This window comes from Delphinapterus leucas, unplaced genomic scaffold, assembly GCF_059928025.1.
Source record: "Delphinapterus leucas isolate spDelLeu-1000000601 "Yukka" unplaced genomic scaffold, BTC_Dleu_Yukka2 spDelLeu_asBTCV2_sq25, whole genome shotgun sequence".
NCBI classification, from domain to species: Eukaryota; Metazoa; Chordata; class Mammalia; order Artiodactyla; family Monodontidae; genus Delphinapterus; species Delphinapterus leucas.
Window position 1 is genome coordinate 4,671,399 of NW_028322234.1, and position 21,080 is coordinate 4,692,478.

The following is a 21,080-nucleotide window of genomic DNA, read 5'->3' on the forward strand; positions in this document are numbered from 1 at the left end:
ATGCAGGATCTTATTTCCCTGAACAGGGGTGGAGCCCATGCCCCCTGCAGTGCAAATGCAGTCTTAAACACTGGACCTCCAGGGAAGTCCCTTTTCTTGATTTCTTAAAGTCAGAAAGTATAGCTGATTCTCATTATTTGTGGGAGTTATGTTCTACAATGTTACTTAAAACACTGAATTAGCAGATACTGATTCATTGTTCCCAGAAGAAATGCAAGGTTAGGTTAGTGTGGCCCTGGGGTCACATTTTTATCAATTGATTAATACATAACCTTATTTTATGTGTATTTCTGTTTAAAGACAATTTATTGTCTTTAATATGTTTATTTTTTGTATTTATTTTATTTATTATTTAATATTTATTATTAATTAACATTGAACTCATGGCCAACAGCACTGTAACTCATGCCTCAAGGTGAGTGTAACATATAATGTTTTTGGTAAGGCACATTACAGACTTCCATGCTTAGTCACACTAGACAGCACATCAGCACTACACTTGGGGGTGATCTTAAACAGGAAAATCACCAAAATGCAAAATTGTGGCTCTAAATATTTCATAGAAATGACCTTGTTTACTGTATAAAAGCTGAAACAAGAAGACGGAGCACTGCCTTGTTGACTTTTGTGGGGAATGTGCATATCAGATGGCTCAAGGTTTTTGCTTTTCTATGCACATTTCTGAATCATTATGGAAATACTGTGAATATTGTTTTGGGGGTTATAAATAAATTTTAATAAGTAAAATTACAAATATGAATACACAGTTAAAGAGGTTTGCTATATATAGTTTTATGTTTAAAATTTCTTACAGTTTTAAGACAATATTTTCTTTTCTCTTGGCTTCCATTAGAGATTTTGTAAATTGTGCTGAAACTCACGATATTTTTTTAGGTAGCTTGCTTTCCTCTGTTTTGACTAAATTCATTTTTTCTCTAAACATTGGTGTTCCTATTAACTATGCTGTGTCTGTTTATGAATACCCAACTTTAAAAATCATGCTTACGTCTTGGTAGGTTGTATGATTCTAGGAATTTATCCATTTCTTCTAGGTTGTCCTGTTGTTGGTGTATACTTTTTTATAGTAGTTTCTTGTGATCCTTTGTATTTCTTTGGTATCAGTTGGAATGTCTCCTCTCTCATTTCTGATTTCATTTGAGTCTTCTCTCTCTCTGTCTCTCTTTTTTTCTTCTTGGTAAGTCTAGCTAAAGTTCTGATACTTTCTTTTCAAAACAAACCAACTCATAATTAGATTGATATTTTCTATTGCTTTCTCCCCTCTTTTCATTTATTTCTGCTTTGATCTTTGTTATCTCTTTCCTTCAGCTAACTTTGGTCTTACTTTTTCTTGTTTTTCTAGTTCCTTGAAGTGTAAAGTTAGGTTATTTGAGATCTTTATTTTTTCTTAAGGAAGATCTTTATCACTATGAACTTTCCTCTTAGAATTGCTTTTGCTGCATCCCATATATTTTGGTATATTGTGCTTCTTTGTGTTTTTCCAAGATACTTAAAATTTTTTCCATTTAATTCTTTGACTCATATGTTGGTCAATATTGTGTTGTTTAATTTCCATATATTTGTAGATTTTTCCATCTTTCCTCTTGTTTTTGATGTCTAGCTTCATACTATTGTGGTCAGAAAAGATTGTTGGTATAATTTCAATTTTCTTAAATTTTCTGAGTCTTATTTTATGTCCTATCATACGATCTATCCTGGAGAACATTCCATGTGGACTTGATAAGAATGTATATTCTGTTGATGTTAGATGGAATATTCTATATATGTCTGTTGATCCTACTTGGTCTAAAGGAGTGTTCAATTCCAATGTTTCTTTGTTGATTTTCTGTCTCATGATCCATCCATTGTTGATAGTGGGGTATTGAAGCCCCCTGCTATTACTGTATTGTTGTCCATTTCTCCCTTCAGATAGGGTGTGTATATATTCATAACTCTTGTATCTTTTTGATGTATTGACCCATTTATCATTATATAATGACCTTCTTTGTCTCTTGTCACCATTTTTGGTTGCCACTTTTTTGGAATATTATCTTCCATCCCTTTTTTGGGAAATATTATCAACCCATTTCCCCAACTGAAATAGGTCTCCTGTAGGCAATACATACTTTGGTCTTGTTTTTCTTATCCAGCCAGCCACTCTGTGCCTTTGGATTGAATTAAATCCATTTTTATTTAGAGTAATCATTGATATGTAAGGACCTACCACTGCCATCTTATTGTTTGTATTCTCCTTTGTTTTGTATCTCCAGTGGGGTTTTTTTCCCCCTGTGTTTCTGCCTACCTTTGTAAATTGGTGGTTTTCTATGGTGGTACATTCTATCTCCTCTTTTTTATGTCTAGTGGATCTACTCTAGAATTTTGCTTTGTGGTTACCATAAGGCTTACATAAAATATCTCATACATAAAACTGCCCATTTTGTGCTGATAGCAACATATATTTATCTAATAAAGTTTCCACCCTTTTACTGCTCCCCTTATATATATTTGTTTGTTTGTTTGTTTTGTTTTGTTTGTCTGTTTGTTTTTGCAGTATGCGGGCCTCTCACTGTGTGGTCTCTCCCGTTGTGGAGCACAGGATCCGGACGCGCAGGCTCAGCGGCCATGGCTCACGGGCCCAGCCGCTCCATGGCATGTGGGGTCTTCCCGGACCGGACACGAACCCGTGTCCCCTGCATCAGCAGGCGGACTCTCAACAACTGCACCACCAGGGAAGCCCTCCCCTTATATATTTTTGATGTAAAAATTTACCTCTTTTTATACTGTGTATTCATTAACAAATTATAGTATTCATAGTTATTTATAATGATCTTATCCTTTAACATTTATACTATAAGTAGGTGGTTGACATGCCATTCTAATAGAGAGTTATAGTTTTCTGATTATGACTGTCTATTTTCACCATTACCAGAGTGTTGTGTACTCTCATATGTCTTTATGTTGCTGATTGATGTCTTTTCACTTCAGCTTAAAGAACTCCTTTTAACATTTCTTTCAAGGCAGATCTAGTGGTGATGAACTCCCTCAACTTTTGTTTATATGGGAAGCCTTCATTTCTTTTTCATATGTGAAGGATAACTTTGCTGGATAAAATATTCTTGACAGGAAATTTTTATCTCTTAACACTCTGAATATGTCATTTCACTCTCTCCTGGCTTGTAGGATTTCTGCTGAGAAATCCACTGATAGCCTAATGGAAATTCCTTTTTCAGTTACTTTCTTTTCTTCTTTCACTGCCTTTAAGATTCTTTTTCTTTTTTTTAACCTTTTCATCCCTTTCATCAATTCCCTCCCCCATCCTACTCTCCTACTCTGGCTTATGGCAGTTACCTATCTGTTTTCTGTATCTATGAGTTTTTATTTTTTAAGACTCCACATATAAGAGAAATCATATGGTTTTGTCTTTCTCTGTTTAACTTATTTCACTTAGCATAATGTCCTTGAGGTCTATACATGTTGCCACAAATGACAAGATTTCATCTTTTTAAATGGCTGAATAATATCTATATTTATGTCTATATGTCTGTGTATCACATTTTCCTTAACCATTCATCTGTCAAATGGAAATTTAGGTTTTCATGGCTTGACTGTTGTAAATGATGCTGCATTGAACATGGGGGTGCATATACCTTTTTGAGCTAGAGTTCTTGTTTTGTTTAGATAAATACCCAGAACTAGAATTTCTGGGTAAAGATCCTTTCTTAATCATTGATTTTTGACAGTTTTATTATAATATGCCTTGGAGAAGGTCTTTTTGCATTGAGATAATAAGGTGTTCTATTAGCTTCATGGGCTTGGATATCCAAGTCCTTCCCCATGTTTGGGAAGTTCTCAGCTATTATTTCTTTTTTATTTTTTTTTTTTGTGGTACGTGGGCCTCTCACTGCTGTGGCCTCTCCAGTTGCAGAGCACAGGCTCCGGACGTGCAGGTTCAGCAGCCATGGTTCATGGGCCCAGCCTCTCCACGGCATGTGGGATCTTCCCAGACTGGGGCACAAACCCGTGTCCCCTGCATCGGCAGGCGGACTCTCAACTACTGCGCCACCAGGGAAGCCCTATTATTTCTTTAAATAAGCTTTCTGCCTCTTTCTACTTCTCTTCTGGTACACCAATTATTCTTATATTTGCTCTTCTGATTAAATCCAATAGCTGTCACAGAATTTCTTTACTTTTTAAAAATCTGAGTTTTCTCTCCTCTTATAATTGAATTATTTCTATATTCCTATCCTCCAACTCACTTATTTTTTGTTTTATCTGGTCTGCCCTGTTAGCAATATTCTCTATTTCAATCTTTATCTCATCATTGAATTCTTCAGCTTCAGAATTTCTGTTTGGTTCTTTTTTTCTTCTTCTTAATAGTTTCAATACCTTTAGTAAAACTCTCCTTCATTAAGTTTATTAATTTTATTCCTGAGTTTACTAAAATGTCTTTCTGAGTTTTCTTGTAGCTCACTGAATTTCTTCATAATGGCTATTTTGAATTCTTTACCAGTTAGATCAAAATATTTCATGCCTTGAGTTTGGTTGCTGGAGAATGATCATTTTCCTTTTGTGATACCATGCTTCCTTGATTTTTAAAATTCTTTTTGAAGATATGGCCTTCTGCTTTCACAAGTGAAGTAGTAGACAACTCCTTAAGATTTTTTAATGTCTTCTTTAGTTCTTACAATTCAACAGATTGGCTATTAGAAACTTTTCTTTTCTATTCCAGGTGGTGGCGCTATATATACAAGTTTGTTGTTCCTTTTTCCAGAGCTGGCTCTTGTGGATGCCCTTGAGCGCACACACAGAGCCAGCAGCAGAGTATGGGGAGGTGTGGGCTTAGAACCTGAAGCTTTGTGGGTGCACATGGACTGGTGGGGGGATCGTTGAGTGGGGCACATCTAGAAGTGCATGGGCAGACCTCCTGTTGAAGTTCCAAAGCAGACAGGAGGAAATGCATCTGAAGGAAATGTGTTCCTTCAATATCCTTTGCTATTTTTATCTGCTTTCCTTCTTTTTCTCTCACTCCCCTCAGCCACGGAATTTTTTCCTCAGAAATATGGGAGCTGCTGGAGAAAAATAGGTCCTTCTACCTGCAACTCACACAACTGTTGCAGCTCACCAATTTTGCTTTCTTGCTCTGTAGGAGAGGCTGCTGCTTCCCGCCACCTCTGCTGGAGAAGCTGCTGCTAAAGGCTCAGCCCCTTGCAGTGTCACCCTGGGTGACACTTGGCAAGTGTCCACCCTCTCCTCTGCCTCCAAACTTATCTCTATTCTGCTCTGATGGCATGCCAGATTCTCCTCTCAGGCAGGCTGGACCTCCACAAATTCTCTATTGCCTGTAGGTATTCACCCAATTTTGCACTCTCTAGCTTCCCTTTTATTCTGATTGCAGCAAGTGGGAGTGGGGCAGGCTCACCAACTCCCTTGGCTCTGCAGCTCCCACCAAGGTCCTATCCTCCCACTTTAGGTTGCACAGGGGGGATAGAAATCTTCCAGGTGCCCTGGTGTAATGTGTAGAGGCATTTATGTCTGGTTATGGATCTTCATTTAGTTGTTAATCAAAGGGGAGAGAAAAGAGGAATGACACACACCAACATGATGCTGAAGTCACCTGAGAATATTGTTTGGGATTGTATTTTTGGGGTCACTTATTAGTTTACAAACTTTGATGTTCAAATCTCTCCCTAGGTTTACGAAGTTTTCCACCATTATTTCTTTTAATTATTAATCTCCCTCTCTGCTCCTTCTGGGATTCCACGGATACCTAGATTAGTTGTACTAATGGTGTCCCATAAGTCCTGTAGACTTTTTTCATTTGTTTTCATTTTTCTTTTTTTTTTTGCGGTACGTGGGCCTCTCACTGTTGCGGCCTCTCCCGTTGCGGAGCACAGGCTCCGGACGCGCAGGCTCAGCAGCCATGGCTCACGGGCCCAGCCGCTCCGCGGCACGTGGGATCTTCCCGGACCGGGGCACGAACCCGTGTCCCCTGCATCGGCAGGCGGACTCTCAACCACTGCGCCACCAGGGAAGCCCCATTTTTCTTTTTGCTTCTCTGACTGGATAATTTCAAAAGCATCAGCTGACTTATTCTTCCTTCTGCTTTGTCCTGTCTGATGTTGAATCACTCTATTAAATTCTTCAAGCCAGTCATTGTATTCTTCAGCTCCAAAATTTCTTTTTAGTGCTTTTTAATGTTTTCTATCTCATTATTGAGCTTCTCATTTTGCTTTTGTATTGTTTTCCTGACTTTGTTAACTTGTGCATCTGTGTTTTCTTGTAGCTTTCTGAACATCTTTAGAAAAATTATTTTTATTACTTTGTTGGGCTATTTATGTATCTCCATTTCTTTGGGTCAGTTATTGTAAGTTTACTGTGTTCCTTTCATGGTGTCATTTTCTCTGATTGTTAAACTTCTTGTCACCTTGTATAGTTACCTATGTATTTGACAAAGCAGTCACCTCTGACTTTATGGACTGATTTCTGTGATGAAAAACTTTTACCTGCATGTTGGAACATGCTGGAGCATCCGGTGACCCTAGGTTTAGTGGTGCACATCACCAAGTGTAGTTTGGTGTGTTGTGGCTCTGAGTCTGGGATGTGTGTAATATTTTGTTGGGTCAGGCTGCTGTGATCCACAGCATCAACAACTCTGTGGTCCTTGGCAAGCACTGCCAGGGGTCTGCAGTGGCTGCAAGGGTGTTTGTGATCCTCAGCTTTGCTCCCAGTCTAGTGGCTAGGACCAGGGTAGGCAGTGGTTGTCAGAATAGTGGTGTGCACATACTCATTTGTGGATGCCAGCTCTAAGTGCCTGTGAGTAGCAGTGGCCGACTTCTAATGTACACATAGTTGTGGGCAGTGGCCAACAACAAGGGCCTGGTCCAACTGTGGGCACACTGGCAGCTGTGGGGGCCCTAGCTATCAGCGTGCATTCCTGTGACTGCAAGTTCTTGCCATGTGTGCATGGCAGTGGGTGTCAGTGACTGAAGTTGAACCTGATCATGCAGATATACAGCTGAAGATGCTAGATGCAGGTGAGCCCAGTGGTGCAGGCCAGTGACAGGAGACAGAGCCAGATCTAGGCCTACCAGCAGCTGTTGGGTGTGGTGTGGGAGAGGGAGTGGGAAGAGACTCAGTGACTGGTATTTGTGGGGTGAAAGCCAGTTAAATCTGAAGGTAGGCCACAGCAGCTCTGCTGGCCATTGGTTTCTTCAGTGGCAAAAGTTGATGGGTTTCTCTGCAGAGCAGGTCCCTAGGAATTGTGGTTACTCTTGTTGCATGGCTGTTATTGGTATCCCCTGATATTCATTCTTGTTTCTAGCCATGCTTATACATCTCAACTTTGTCACTGTGTGGGTGGGAGGTAACCTAAGTGGCACCTAATGTGGTGCCAGCTTGGGAAGCTGGTTGCTTCCTCCACTCTTCCCTTGTCAGTGAAAGAAACTCTTTCCAGATGGGGAGTTTTCTCTTGGCAATGAGCAGTGCCAGTCTGGGGTTGGGATGATGCAGGCAAAATAAAACTGTTCTTCTTTCTATTTTTATACAGTTATTCCCAGGGGTTTTTTTGTTTCACTGTGTTGCTGAACTTTCTTAAGTGGAGTCCTGAGCTCTCCCAGAGCTGTTTTGTTTATGGATAGCTGTCTAATTGCTGACCTTTGTGGAGAGATAGAGGTTGGGGTTTCCTACTTTGTCATCTTGGTGACATCACTTCTACACTAAGGCTGTTTCTGAGTGGAACTGTTGACTTGTGCTTTTTAGATAGTTCTGGATATTAGTCCAGGGCCCCAACTCTAAGGCTGATTGAATCCAGGCATTGCCTTGTCTAGTATCCTCCTGAAACAGTCTGTCTCTTGCCACTCTTCTAACCAGTAACACTAAAGTCACAGATGTAATGTTTTCAAAGAACTTATCTTCTAAAGAACTGTATCAGCCAAGCTTGTGCTTTGAAATGTTTTTTTTTACAGTTATAATAGAAACCAGCTTAGCTGAACTGACTTTTTAAGGGAACGTTATGTGTCACACACCTAAGACACTCACCCTACAGGTAGTCAGGGAATGTCACCAGCAAAGAATCCATCCTAATAATTTTAGCAAAAAGACTCATGTGGTCATCAAGGTCTGCTCTATTCTCGTCAGGAGCACACTATTGATCTGGTCACTGTTGAGAAAACAATGAGGTCGTTGATTGGTCAAAACAAGTCACATACTTCTTTACCTTCTTCTGTTTGGGCAACAGAGAAATGTGTTGCCTATAAGAAGAGTGCTCATTTTAACAGAACTAAGAAGCAACTTTGTTAGATAGGCGAACATTTTAGAAATTCAGTTTTCCTACAGTGTGTGATATTCCCTGATAATATTGGTTACCATTGTCCAAACGTGTCATGTACCAGTATCCTCTTTATAAAAATAATTTTGCTGAACAGGGCATTGTAAGGTAAGCAAGTTTATCTTCATTTCCTTTAACTGTACAATTCTTCTCTTATATTCATTGATACTTCTGTCTCCATGGGGTACCCTGAAAAGGCCTCGCATCACCATCAACCTCTCTTCCAAAGGCTTGAAAAGATGAAAAGTTAAGATGGCTATTAATCATCAATGGGTGGGAGATTATGTAAATTCATTTAAAAATCTTTTAAAAATTCAAGATTTTATTCTAACCAATTCTTAAACACAATGTGTGTTTCTGGTTAGGTTAAATAAAATCTTTTTTCCTTGCATACAACCTTTTTGGATAAAAGATCTGAATAAAAATAAACAATGCCTTAGAAAATGTAAAGTTTTAATTACTAAGACATACCAGACATCATTGACTATGAGACAGCACAGGAAGGCTTGAGCTCCTGCACTTTCTACCCAAAACATCTCTGGATATCACCCACACTCATGAGAAGGATACACTGATGTCATAGACAAACAATATCATTTGAATCTAACTGCCTTGATCAGGCCCTGAGAAACTAAGGACTAAACTAATTTATTCAGGCTGCACTGGCCACCCCAGGGTAGAACTCCCTAGGATAGGAGACCACACTGGGAGCCTTGTTAACCTGATTGACTAATACATGCCTTTTTGAGGTGCCCTAACATTGTTAACTCTTTGTTTCCAGGGGTACTGCATGTACCTCCTGAGAATGTCCTTCTTGTGTGGAAACCCTGTTTATCATGACACTGCCTCTGCCCTGTCTCTTCTCTGGGGCTGGATATGGCTCCAGGGATCCAAGTTCCTGATGCACCTCTCTCTTAGTGACTTGGATGCCAAAATGCCTTGCCACTGTGCTGCACACTGCCCCCAGTGTTCTAAGTTACAACTTCGACCCACTATCACAGAAGCCACGCTATTGCTTCTCTATGCCCTGCCCCCAGGGTCCTGAGTTGGGTCTTTAGTCCACCATCACTGAGCTATGATGTTGTTGCTCTGTGTCTTACACCCTGGGGCCTGATTCAGGACTCTGACCTGCCATCCCCAGGGCATGCTTCCATCGCACCCCACAGCTGGGTCCAGGCCTTTGCTATGCCTTTTAATCCCTGGTCCCATGCTGCTTCATCCTGCTTCCCCCCAAGGACCGAGTCACTACTACGAGCTCCAGTAACTCAGACTCTCATTCCATAGTGACTTTCACATGTCTACATTTCACACACCACCACCACTGCCACAGCAAGTGCTCCTGTGCCGCACGCCCCAGGTGTCACTATAGTTCTGCAAAACCTTGAGTCCACGACATGAATCTGCTGATGCTCTGAGTACCTGTGTCCCAGACCTGGCACTAAGAGGAATTTACTCAGCTAGAACTTTCCCAATGGGCAAAAAGGAGAACAAGAGGACTCCAGCAGATTTTTGCACTGACAACCTCAATAGATTTAGCCTCCACTGTCACCACACACACCTGCAGTATTCCCTTAGTCTTGGTCACCATGGAACCCTAGAGTCTTTCCCAAAGTTGACCTCAGCTGATGGAGATTCAAGGAGACCATAACACTGCACCCTCCCTGGAACCAGAGATGTTACACCCCACCTCACAGGTACCCTCACAGCCACCTTCAACTGAAGGTCTTTCCAAACTGAAGTCAGTTCATAAAGAGTGGAAGAGGTGACTGCTCACTCAAATGCACAGATGTCAATGCAAAGGCATTAGAAACATGAAAAACCAAGGAAACATGACATCACCAAAGGAACAGAATAATTTTTCAGTAAACAACCCCAAAGAAATTTAGATCTGTGAGTTACCTAAAAAAAAAAAAAAGACTATTATAAGAGACAAAGAAGGACACTACATAATGATCAAGGGATCAATCCAAGAAGAAGCTGTAACAATTGAAAATATTTATGCACCCAACATAGGAGCACCTCAATACATAAGGCAAATGCTAACAGGCATAAAAGAGGAAATCGACAATAACACAATCATAGTAGGGGACTTTAACACCCCACTTTCACCAATGGACAGATCAACTAAAATGAAAATAAATAAGGAAACAAAAGCTCTAAATGATACATTAAACAAGAGGGACGTAATTGATATTTATAGGACATTCCATCCAAAAGCAACAGAATACACTTTCTTCTCAAGTGCTCAAGGATAGATCATATCTTGGGTCACAAATCAAGCCTTGGCAAATTTAAGAAAATTGAAATCGTATCAAGTATCTTTTCTTTTTTTTTTTTTCTTTTGCGGTACACGGGCCTCTCACTGTTGTGGCCTCTCCCCTTGCAGAGCACAGGCTCCAGATGCACAGGCTCAGCAGCCACAGCTCACGGGCCCAGCCGCTCCATGGTATGTTGGATCTTCCCGGACTGGGGCACGAACCCGTGTCCCCTGCATCGGCAGGCGGATTCTCAACCACTGCACCAGCAGGGAAGCCCTCAAGTATCTTTTCTGACCACAGTGCTATGAGACTAGATATCAATTACAGGAAAAAATCTGTAAAAAAAAGCCCCACAAAATCATGGAGGCTAAACAATACACTACTAAATAACCAAGAGATCACTGAAGAAATCAAAGAGAAAATCAAAAAATACCTTGAAACAAATGACAATGAAAACACGGTGACCCAAAACCTATGGGATGCAGCAGAAGCAGTTCTAAGAGGGAAGCTTATAACAGGAAAATCCTACCTTAAGAAACAAGAAACATCTCAAATAAACAACCTAATCTTACACCTAAAGCAATTAGAGAAAGAAGAACAAAATATCCCCAAAGTTAGCAGAAGGAAAGAAATCATAAAGATCAGATCAGAAATAAATGAAAAAGAAATGAAGGAAACGATAGTAAAGATCAATAAAACTAAAAGCTGGTTCTTTGAGAAGGTAGACAAAATTGATAAACCATTAGCCAGATTCATCAAGAAAAAAAAGGAGAAGACGCAAATCAATAGAATTAGAAATGAAAAAGGAGAAGTAACAATTGACACTGCAAAAATACAAAGGCTCATGAGAGATTACTACAGGCAACTCTATGCCAATAAAATGGACAACCTGGAGGAATGGACAAATTCTTAGAAATGCACAACATTCCGAGAATGAACCAGGAAGAAATAGAAAATATGAACAGACCAATCACAAGCACTGAAGTTGAAACTGTGTTAAAAAACCATCCAACAAACAAAATCCCAGGACCAGATGGCTTCACAGGCGAACTGTATCAAACATTTAGAAAAGAGCTAACACCTATCCTTCTCAAACTCTTCCAAAATATAGCAGAGGGAGGAACACTCCCAAACTTATTCTATGAGGCCACCATCACCCTGATACCAAAACCAGACAAAGATGTCACAAAGAAAGAAAACTACAGGCCAATATCACTGATGAACATAGATGCAAAAATCCTCAACAAAATACTAGCAAACAGAATCCAACAAGACATTAAAAGGATCATATACCATGATCAAGTGGGATTTACCCCAGGAATGCAAGGATTCTTCAATATACACAAATCAATCAATGTGATAGACCATATTAACAAATTGAAGGAGAAAAACCATATGATCACCTCAATAGATGCAGAGAAAGCTTTTGACAAAATTCAACACCCATTTATGATAAAAACCCTCCAGAAAGTAAGCAAAGAGGGAACTTACCTCAACATAACAAAGACCATATATGACAAACCCACAGCCAACATCATCCTCAGTGGTGAAAAACTGAAACCATTTCCACTAAGATCAGGAACAAGACAAGGTTGCCCACTCTCACACTATTATTCAACATCGTTTTGGAAGTTTTAGCCACAACAATCAGAGAAGAAAAAGAAATAAAAAGAATCCAAATCAGAAAAGAAGAAATAAAGCTGTCACTGTTTGCAGATGACATGATACTATACATAGAGAATCCTAAAGATGCTACCAGAAAACTACTAGAGCTAAAAAATGAATTTGGTAAAGTTGCAGGATACAAAATTAATGTACAGAAATCTCTTGCATTCCTATACACTAATGATAAAAAATCTGAAAGAGAAATTAAGAAAACACTCCCATTTACCGTTGCAACGAAGAGAATAAAATATCTAGGAATAAACCTACCTAAGGAGACAACGACCTCTATGCAGACAATTATAAGACACTGATGAAAGAACTTAAAGATGATACAAATAGATGGAGAGATACACCATGTTCTTGGATTGGAAGAATCAACATTGTGAAAATGACTATACTACCCAAAGCAATCTACAGATTCAATGCAATCCCTATCAAATTACCACTAGCATTTTTCACAGAACTAGAACAAAAAATTTCACAATTTGCATGGAAACACAAAAGACCCCAAATAGCAAAAGCAATCTTGAGAAAGAAAAATGAAGCTGGAGCAATCAGGCTCCCTGGCTTCAGACTATACTACAAAGCTTCAGTAATCAAGACAGCATGGTACTGGCAAAAAACAGAAATATAGGGCTTCCCTGGTGGCACAGTGGTTGGGAGTCCGCCTGCCGATGCAGGGGACACGGGTTCGTGCCCTGGTCTGGGAAGATCCCACATGCCGTGGAGCAGCTGGGCCCGTGAGCCATGGCTGCTGAGCCTGCGCGTCCGGAGCCTGTGTGCTCTGCAACAGAAGAGGCCACAGCAGTGAGAGGCCCGCATACCGCAAAAAAAAAAAAACAAAACAGAAAACAATAACAACAGCAACAACAAAAACCAGAAATATAGATCAATGGAACAGGATAGAAAGCCCAGAGATAAACCCATGCACATATGGTCACCTTATCTTTGATAAAGGAGGCAAGAATATACAATGGAGAAAAGACAGCCTCTTCAATAAATGGTGCTGGGACAACTGCACAGCTACATGTAAAAGAATGAAATTAGAACACTCCCTCACACCATACACAAAAATAAACTCAAAATGGAATAAAAAACTAAATGTAAGGCCAGAAACTATCAAACTCTTAGAGGAAAACATAGGCAGGACACTCTATGACATAAATCACAGCAAGATCCTTTTTGACCCACCTCCTAGAGAAATGGAAATAAAAAAATAAATAAACAATGGGAGCTAATGAAACTTAATAGCTTTTGCACAGCAAAGGAAACCATAAACAAGATGAAAAGACAACCCTCAGAATGGGAGAAAATATTTGCAAATGAAGCAACTGACAAAGGATTAATCTCCAAAATTTATAAGCAGCTCATGCAGCTCAATATCAAAAAAACAAACACCACAATCCAAAAATGGGCAGAAGACCCAAATAGACATTTCTCCAAAGAAGATATACAGGTTGCCAATAAGCACATAGAACAATGCTCAACATCATTAATCATTAGAGAAATGCAAATCAAAACTGCAATAAGATATCATCTCACACCATTCAGAATGGTCCATCATCAAAAGATCTACAAACAATAAATGCTGGAGAGGGTGTGGAGAAAAGGGAACTCTCTTGCACTGTTGGTGGGAATGTAAATTGATACAGCCACTATGGGGAACACTATGGAGGTTCCTTCAAAAACTAAAACTAGAACTACCATACGACCCAGCAATCCCACTACTGGGCATATACCCTGAGAAAACCATAATTCAGAAAGAGTCATGTACCACAATGTTCATTGCATCTCTATTTACAATAGCCAGGACATGGAAGCAACCTAAGTGTCCATCAGCAGATGAATGGATAAAGAAGATTTGGCACATATATACAACGGAATATTACTCAGCCATAAAAATAAACAAAATTGAGTTATTTGTAGTGAGGTGGATGGACCTAGAGTCTGTCATACAGAGTGAAGTTAGTCAGAAAGAGAAAAACAAATACTGTATGCTAACATATATATATGGAATCTAAACGATAATAATAATAATGGTCATGAAGAACCTAGGGGCAAGACGGGAATAAAGACACAGACCTACTAGAGAATGGACTTGAGGATACGGGGAGGGGGAAGGGTAAGCTGGGACAAAGTGAGAGAGTGGCATGGACATGTATACACTACCAAACGTAAAACAGATAGCTAGTGGGAAGCAGCCGCATAGCACAGGGAGATCAGCTCGGTGCTTTGTGACCACCTAGCAGTGTGGGATAGGGAGGGTGGGAGGAAGGGAGACGCAAGAGGGAAGAGATGGGGATATATGTATATGTATAACTGATTCACTTTGTTATAAAGCAGAAACTAACACACCATTGTGAAGAAATTATACTCCAATATAGATGTTAAAAAACAAAATAAAAGTTAAGGAAAAAAGAAAAAAGATCTTGCAAGCTCTGCAGCACAGCCAAATAAATAAATAAATCAAAATTTAAAAATTAAACAAAATATTAAACTCTGAATTATCAATAATTAGAATATATATATGAGATTTGACCTGACACTTTACCCAAAATCAATTAAAAGATGATCAAACCTGTTAATAATGTGAGTAATACAAATGACATTTAAATCACATAGCACAGCCCTACATATCTGTTAGAATAGATAAAATTCAAATAACTGACAATACCAACTGCTGGCCAGAGCGGGAATACAAAATGGCACAGCACTTTCAAAGGCATTTTCACAAATGTTTATCAAGTTAAATACAGACTTGCTAAAAACCAACAATTCTCCTTCTAGGTATTTACACAGTGAATAATAAATAACATGGTGTTGGATTATAATACAAAGTTGAATATACGTATACGTGAGAGCATACTGATAAAAATAAATGGTTTAACAAACAAATGGGGAAGAAGGGATAAAACTTCCTTACAGGATTCCAAATAATAAATATGTGGATACTCACTCCCTGAAAGTGGAGCTTAAGCCCTTATCCCCTGAAGTGTGAACTGGATTTAAAAGGTTCACTTCCAAAAATAGAGTACAGAAGGGGGAAAATAGTAGCTTTAAAATGGAAACGTGTTGGCTAACACTACCTTAACTAAGTGATGAATGTTAACAAGCCACCGATAACTCATGTTGACGTCATGTATCCCCTGATAAGACATAATATTATCTATGTGATAATCTTCCCTAAATACCTAACTCTAATGTAGTCATAGCAAAACATCTGAGAAACTCAAATTGAGGGATATTGTACATAATATCTGACCAATACTCTTTAAATTTTCAAAGTCTTTAAAAATGGAAAGACAGAAAATAACACACATAGGAGGTGATGAGGAAGCATGATGACTAAATGAAACATGGTATCGTGGATTGAATCCCGGAAGGGAAAAAGATAACATTAGTGGAAAAATTGGTGAAATCCAAATGAGGTCTGGAATTTAATTAATAGTAATATACCAATGTTAATTTCTTAGTTTTAACAAACACATTAACATTAACTGAAGCTGGTATATGGGAATTCTCTGTATTATTCTTGCATCTTTTCTGTAAATCTAAAATCATTTCAAAATAAAAATTTATTTTAAAAAGCTAGAAATGAAACAGAGAGAAACCTCATATATGGTTGGAAAGAAGCACAACAATTTGTTATCAATAACTACCTCCAGGGAGGGTATGGGAAGAGATAGGAGAATAAGTAGATTTCACTAGTTACTTCTTGTAACTGTGTATTTTTAAAAAGCTTTATCACTGATAATATATTTATATATTACTTGTGGAAAACCATTAGGAAAGAAATTATTTGAAAGCCAAGATGGCCAGTTTTCATGATGATGAAGAGCTATGTTTGTCTTCAGCAACAACGTGTTTTGAATCTGTGAGAGAGAAAAATCCCTCCTGTATGTGACTGCTGCTGGAGAAAGTAAAATTTACCATCTTCAGGTAAATTCAATAATGGCTTACCAGAACATAATTTCTTGTTGATGAGTCAGAAAATCCATCCCAAATAAATGAGGCTTCATGAGAAGTCAAAATGTGGGACATATTTAAGCAACACAGGAGAATAAAATCCCAGATAAACAGGGTAATCCTCCCCACCCCAGAGTCTTGTTTTAAGGAAAACCCAATGCAATAGAGAAAAACATATCACTTAATGGGTATCTAGGAACTCACTTCCTCTGTGGTTTCCTATTTGCCTCAAGGATCCTCTGGGGCACTTGCTGTTGTCATGTGTATATGTAATTGTCTATATGATCTCAGAAATACCACTTGCAGGTGGAAAACAAAATGCTCCAGTCTCCTAACACCAAGCCTTCTTCAGGAAGCAACCAGGAACATCACTACTTTGGGGAAGCATGTTTTTTTGAGGAAAATCCAGTATGTATAGGTAAACAAGTGTAGGTAAAATGATGAAGAGACTGGCTTGGCTTCCAATAATTATATTTTTGGTTCGGGGTAATATTTCCCCTTAATAGAGTCCTTTGTAGCAACTTGAAGAGCCAAGGGGGAATATTTAGTTCAATTAACCTGGTGCAACTTTAAGGATATAGGACGAATGTTAAGAACATTTTTACTAAATTAAATCACCTTTTGGATCTCGTTCTTTCTTCAACTTTCACCTCCTTGTCCCACTGTTCTTAAGAGCTTTCCATAACCTCTATCTGGAAATTTAGTAGTCAGCTCATGGGAAAACATAATTATTGGGTCCCAGAAGTAAGTAAACCTAGTAAACATCAATGAAGCACTATTAAGAGTAAATCCTCAGTGTCATCTTCATTTTTCAGTGGGAATTTACACATCACCATTGTTGCCACCAGGTGGTACCACTTGGCAGTGTTGGTTGGGAAAGTGGGGAATCTTAATGAACTTTTCATGTACCAATCGGAGTTTTCCTTTTGAAATATGTCGCTTACCCCACCCCTTAACTGCATTTTCCTACCCTACAGATTTGTTGTAGATTGACGTTTTCTTAATGCCTAAATACAGTCTGCGTAACTAGTGACATGGTCATAAAAATTACATGTCATGCTTAGTTGCTTCTAGGCTGTTTCAAGCTGCTTAGAGTAGAAAATTCTGCGTTTCTACTTCCACAAACTTTTAGGGAGAAGTATGTTTCCTCTTGAATGCAGGCACAATCTTATTTCTCATTTAGAGCTTATGAAATCTGATTTAGTTATTATATCTGAATTTATCCTGATGTGGTTTATATAAGTTTCTATGAATAAATCTAAAGGAAAACACACCACTGACTATATCGGTTCATTCCTTGGCTGATGTGCGTTGTTTTAGAAAATGACCTCCTAGATTCAAGTACAAGGACAACAGATTCATTTTGCTGCGCTCTATTTCACATTTATCTATGGTTTCTTCCATGGATTTATGTAACCAGATCCATAGGTAGAGGACTGCTAAGAAGAAAAGTTTGTGTGTTTACCTGTTGCATATCTAGCCATGGCTACAAGAAATGGCTGCCTATGACCTCAAGGCATTCTCCATAGTGAAAATAGTTTGTGATCATAGGAAACCCATAGATCTTTATTACTGAGGCTTAACAGAACACATTAAACAGAAGACTAAAAATTAAATTATGAAACATCTGAAAACCCAGCATCAAAATCACGAAATTGAGGATGGTGGAGGTAGGAACTCTGAGAAATATAATAGATCATGTTAATTGTTTCCGTTTCTCTCTTCATGCCTCATCTTTGTTCTTTTTTTTTTTTTTTTGCGGTACGCGGGCCTCTCACTGTTGTGGCCTCTCCCGTTGCGGAGCACAGGCTCCGGACGCGCGGGCTCAGCGGCCATGGCTCACGGGCCCAGCCGCTCCGCGGCATGTGGGATCTTCCCGGACTGGGGCACGAACCTGTGTCCCCTGCATCGGCAGGCGGACTCTCAACCACTGCGCCACCAGGGAAGCCCATACGCCTCATCCTTTTGTGGTTCACTGTGGGTTGAGTTTATTTCCCCACCATACCCCCACCACAATGATGTTGGGCTTCTACGTGCGACTTGCTTTATTCAGGGGAATGTGGTAGAAAGTAATAGAGTCAGTTCTAAGTTCAAGCATTAGGGGGAATCATGTCGTTTTTCTTGCCCATTTTTGGTTTCTGCCATCTTCCTTAAGAAGAGCAAGCCCCAGAAAGAGGATTATTGGTGGAGTATATCTGTACTTGATTGGCAGCCTAAAGCAAAATGCTCCACCTGACTTACAGACATGGCAGCAAGAAAATACATGTTTATTGTCATAAGCCATTGAAATTTGTGGAGTCATTTTTATCTCACATTATTACAGCAATACTTGACCAATAAAAGTATTGTAAAAGGCTTTAAAGCATTTAATTTGACTTCTGTTCCCCTTTCCTTCTTCTTTTGGTTCAACCAGATCAGTCACAGCCATTGAGGAAGAAAATGAGACATTAACAACAGGTTTTATTCTCTCAGGACTCTTCCCCAATATGAAGTATGTCAGTATTCTTATCTACCTTATCATCCTGATCTACCTTGCTGCAGTAATTGGGAACTTCATCCTGCTCCTCCTGATATGGATGGACTTGAGGCTCCACACTCCAATGTACTTTCTGCTCAGCCACCATTCTCTCATAGACCTGGCCCTCATCAGTGGTACTGTTGCAAAGATGATGGCAAATTTTTCTCTGGAAGGAAGGACATCACTCGTGTTGGCTGTGGAACCCAGCTATTTTAATTTTTTACTCTTGGGGTGCTGAACATATCCTCTTGACCCTCATGGCCTATGATTGATATATAGCTATTTGTAACCCCTTGAGATATGCAGTCATTATAAACCAAGGGGTCTGTGCAAATGGTCATAGTGTCTTGGACTGGGGGCATTTTAGCTTCTACAGCCCACACATTCTATACTATGAATCTGCCTATCTGCGGCTCCAGAGAAATCCACCATTTCTTCTGTAAGACACCAGCAATCATGAAGATCTCATGCAAACACACTTCCACCTATGAAGTGGTGGTTTTTGTGATGGGCATCACATTTATCATCATCCCTTTTGGATTTATTATGGCTTCATACACCTTCATCTTCCTCACTGTCCTGCATATGAAATCCCCCTCAAGGCAGGAACAAAGCCTTGGCCCCCTGCTTCTCCCATCTTAACAGTGGTAAGCTTTTATCTAGGACCATATGTTTATATGTACATGACACCTGGTTCCTCCCATACCCCTGATCAGGAGCAGGCTGTGTCTGTATTTTGCACTGTCCTCACACCCATGCTCAATCCACTCATCTACAGCTTGAGAAACAAAGATGTGATAGGAGCTTTCCAGAAGGTCCTGAGGAAACATCCAGTCTCTAAGTGGAACACATACATATCAAGGTGGAAAACAGTTATCTAGAGGGTCAAGAACAAAGACTCCAGGAGCATCACATTCGCATTTTCCAGCATGAGGTACTTTGCTGTAGCCCTATAGGCAAACCATATGGTTGCATTCGATTGACAATATTAATTCAATCATAAATAGTTTGTAAGGGGCTTTTTCTCAATCAGTTTCTAATAATGTGTTTTCAAAATGGATCAATTCAATTGCTATTCATCAAACCAGTTCATAAACACAAAGTTCCAATCTTCTCTTTTTATATCTGAAATATTTAGACATTTTTTAGTGTCCTTGAGGCTCAGCTTTATTTGGTATTATTGGTGCTTCAGGTCTTGTTAACTTCCATTGTTAGAAGTACCAAGTTCCTGTGAAAGACATATGTGACTGACAATGTAAAAAAAGAATTGGTTTTATCATGGACAATAAAAACAACATTTTTTTCTCTTAAATGCCCTAGAAAACTCAATATTTTGGCTCTATTCTCCCTGCCTGTCTTGGATAGAAGCTTTTTTTGGTCTAGCTTCAGATCCTTCATCCAATAAGTGCACTGGTAACTCAAGATAGAAAGTGGAAATAAGGGTCTCAAAAAGCTACACCTACCTGTCACCTATTTAGAGAAGTACCCTCTGCCCATGCCAAATATTCCCCAGATTCTCTGGAATCAGTGCATATTCATAGCTGTCTTTTTCCTTATGGGATACTTTTAAGCTCTTAGGAGTCACTGTCATTTATCTATAATGAGTGCATAAATAGGTGAAATTTGATGCACAGAGATAAAAATAATTGGAGTGTTTTTGAGTTTGGTAGTCTATGTAAAATAATTATAAGGTTCACCAAACAATGAAACAGATTGAACTATGAATAAGGCTGAAGTAACCAATAGAGATAGACAACATTTCACAGTTGGTTATATGAATATTAGAGAGGTGTTGTATTGGACTCCCAAGAGGAGATCCATGACTGCATGTGGAAACACATGCAAACCCAGATTGCTACCTAAGGCCAGAGTGGATGATGCCTCTATTGCTTAGAATACAGAATACAAGCCAAAAGGCTGACCAGCTGCTACTGAGAACAAGGGCTGTGAAAGGCATCCAGGTAAGGCTCTTCTCTGACATTGTGAAGGTGCCATCTGGGGCAATCCCACATTTCACATGACAAAAGAGGATAAAGTTTTGTTGCAATTGTGAGTCTCAGTAATAAGGTCCAAGTCAAGATTCTCTTGATGTAGAAAAGATTTTCTTTAGTATTCTGTGACTAAGGAAATTGTCCTTGATAGCAGGCCATATGAATCATAATGAAACTTGGTGATTGAAATAAAATTGCAAAATCCAGTGTCAACAATAACCAGTTATGACCCACAAAGAAAAGAATTAAATTGTGATATATATTATTTAACAACCTTCAGCTCATCAGAAGCCAAAAAGCACTCTAAAATCTATTGGTGGATATGATGTGCAGAAAACGGCATTTATGTGCTTCGCTGG

At 39.2% G+C, this 21,080-nt stretch overlaps 1 pseudogene; it reads left to right on the forward strand.

The window, feature by feature from the left end:
* Positions 1-383: 383 nt before the first annotated feature.
* Positions 384-20,026, forward strand: LOC149744054 (olfactory receptor 2T27-like; annotated as a pseudogene).
* The last annotated feature ends 1,054 nt before the right edge of the window (positions 20,027-21,080 follow it).